Consider the following 3,427-nt stretch of genomic DNA (forward strand, 5'->3'; position numbering starts at 1 on the left):
CTTAAAATACAATAGCATTCAAATTTACCAATATGAATGGAACATGTGTAAATAAATGATGGTAAACGCAAAAACATTATTTTTGCAGGAAATGTTTTTAATTTACTTATGGAAAACAAAATATTTAAATATATGCATTATACAATAGTTTATACTGATTTTTTCTTCTTTTTACTCTCTATGCAAATCTAATGGTGTATAGGGCATCGTATTAGATGAACGGTATGTTAATTTCATTAATAATTTTACAAATATTTAAAGTGTGATAGATGACTCTAATAAACTCACATGAAGTGTCATGAAATTAATGATCCATCATATAAAGGAGTTCCAAAAACAGAGTAGTTTGGTTGTCAATCATGCGTTGAATGGAAAATGTTGCACATGTGTAAAGTGATCACCAGCCTATAACCCAGACAATCCATATTCTTCTTCATCTATGTTGAGATTTCAAAAATGTTCATAAATTCAAGTTAATTTAAAAGATAGCTTTTAATTAACACAGATGACTTGAAGCTTCAAATAAAAATATTAAATATTAAAATAAATATATATGCAAAAAGAACATCTCCACGGCGGGGAATCGAACCCCGGTCTCCCGCGTGACAGGCGGGGATACTTACCACTATACTACCGAGGATTGTGTCGCCTTTGCCAAAACGATGCTCTTTAAATGATGTCTTTCGAAAATAGATATGAATAGAAATAGTTTTGAGACGTTTGAAATGTGGATCTAAATTCACGATCATCTCTTAAGTCTTAAAATTGTACGGTGATGGCTCGCATAATGTATTTAATTCCAGAAGTATGTTCATAATGCAAAAAGTTCATTACATGAAACGCATTTTTCTGTTATAAATATTTAATAAAATATGTGAATATATAAAATGAAGACATGCTTGTGTAGAGTGCTTGTTAGACAACGTACATTGTTTTAAAATAGCTCACCTCATAACATAGAGTAAAAAGTTCCTCTTCCAGCACAAGAGCTTAGTCTCTTTTTTGCGTAACTAAAATTATAATATTGCATTAAGTAGAAATGTATAGAAAATTGCATTAAAAATGTAATCGTTTTATATAATTAAATAAAAAATTTAAACTTTGTTTATTATCCGTGGACTATTGTGCCTTATATTGTGGCAACGTTTACGTTAAGTTTCGTATAATAGAAATTGTTAGTGATTATTAAATACTGATGATTCTGAAAATATCTTACTACATCCGTTGTATCAAATTCATTTATTTTTCTAAATTAAACACTTGAATATACCACTTTAATGAGTTTTATGTATATAAACGACTAGTTTCGAAAACGACAGATGTTTTCATCTTCTGGTTCAATTTAAATTAAAGTTTTAATTTGTACCAAAATATGAAAACATCTGTCGTTTTTGAAACTAGTCGTATATACAAATAAAACTCATTAAAGTGGTATATTCAAGTGTTTAATTTTAATAAAATAATCATGTCATTCCACAAAGTTAATGCCGAATCAATAAATAATACAGTTATTTTTTTATTAAACTTTCACTCGTTTACGAGTGATGTAATCATGAAATAAAGTTAATTTTATTGTGTGTTTATACATTCATATAACAGGTAAATGTAGCATATCGTCCGTATTTTTCAAAACCTTGTTATTGCTTTGCACGGGATAATCGATAGTCCGCAACTTTATTTTCTTTAAACCCTGGTAACATTTAACGTTATCTTATGTTTTGCTTAAAATATCGTTTTGAAAAAAAAATGTTTTCGAAACAAATATATGGTTTTGTTATTATTTACAATTAATTTACATGATATATACATATTTACATCTTCTTACAATACACAAAACATTTTTTCAAAATTCTCTCAGACTCTATTCATTCTTCATACAATTAGACATTTCATCAAACATTTTCAAACCCTTATAAATAAAACAAATTAGCGACTCGATTTTTTTTTTATGGCAGTCTTATTTCAACCCTTTTTCTAATAACATTTTCATGATTTTTTAGCAATCAAAATTGTTTTATTCCTAAAATATCAAGGCATTTCATCGTTAAAAAAATTATATAATTAAAATATAACTTTTTTTTAAAATTACTATAAATATTTTATTATTACTTGATGTCTATCGGTGTCGAGGCTAAATATTAATGGTGATTTTTAAAACAAAGTTATATTTTAATTATAAAATGGAAAATGACAAGGTTAGTGCTTTAAATAGAAATTATAAAAAAAATCATGTTTAAAAATAAGCATATTATATATATGTCTCTTTCAAAAGTAACCAGTTGAGTCCTCTCATGTTTTCTACATTCTCGTATCTAATTTTTTTAGGTACTATTCTCAAAGCTTTATTGTGAAGAATCTCCAAGTACCTATATAATTCATACAAAACGGCAATCGATTTTTTATAAGACCATAAAAAATACATACGTCTAGTAAGCGTTCTTGTGTATTAAGTCTGCAAATCTCGCGAGATGTTCTCGATTGCCATACGAATGTCTTAAGCCTCTTTTAGGGATATCCGAAGTATCGTATGTGCTATTGAGATACACTGACGTGAATGAATAATATAGTAGATTTATTCGAGAACACGAGATTTTTGTATTCAGAGGGTGAACCAGCATAAGAAATTTGATAGACATTACGATATTGAAGCGATCGTCTAAATTCAAAACTGATACATACGCATTTCTCACAAAAAACGCATTTATATACAGGATAAATATAAAATTAATTAAGTTTTCTTTTTATCCAACTCATATTTTTTTTAAAAATATAATATAATTATAAGCTTATCACAAAGTTAACAATGCTTGTAATTTTAAATATTACAAGCATTATTAACTTTATGGTTTTGTAATATGGCACTCTCCTTATTATTCATCGTTCGCTATGGGTAACTATACCACTTTAAAAATACTACTACTATTGTGATTCCTTTTTATTTCTCTCTTTTTCAAATTTTAGTTTTATATAAATAGCAGATCATAACGTTCTTACTTAAGTCTACATTTGACCTGATGATGGAATAAATATTTCGAAACCGGTAGTCACAAAGTAGTTTTTTTAAAAGTGGTATTACACAAAGTGAACAATAGATTAAAAGTAGGGTGTTGAATTATAAGTTGCATAAAAATTTTAAAATAATATTTTCGGGAATTTCTAAGTATGTGAAACAATCCGTTTAGGGTCTTACATACATCCAAATAAAGGATCTCTGCCAAATCCAAAAAATTTGTCTACCCTATAACAGGTTGTAAGCCTGTGAATTTTTACATCTTTATTGAAATGTCGAAAATACAAAAAATTAAATGCATAATAAAGGACAGAATGGTAAAGGTTATACTAGCCAGCCAAATCCCAAATTGCAAGCCCTGGGATGCTTAGACCTATATCGTTTAAATAAACAAGTATATTTCAATTTCATTGATTG

At 27.5% G+C, this 3,427-nt stretch overlaps 1 non-coding gene across 1 annotated transcript; it reads right to left on the minus strand.

Annotated features, from left to right (window-relative positions):
* Nucleotides 1-568: 568 nt before the first annotated feature.
* On the minus strand, nucleotides 569-640 carry TRNAD-GUC (transfer RNA aspartic acid (anticodon GUC)). The gene has a single exon. It is a non-coding gene; the product is annotated as a tRNA-Asp (tRNA).
* Between the last annotated feature and the right edge of the window lie 2,787 nt (nucleotides 641-3,427).

Source organism: Brachycentrus maculatus, unplaced genomic scaffold, assembly GCF_059751285.1.
Source record: "Brachycentrus maculatus isolate JH-2025_06_01 unplaced genomic scaffold, ASM5975128v1 h1tg000026l, whole genome shotgun sequence".
NCBI classification, from domain to species: Eukaryota; Metazoa; Arthropoda; class Insecta; order Trichoptera; family Brachycentridae; genus Brachycentrus; species Brachycentrus maculatus.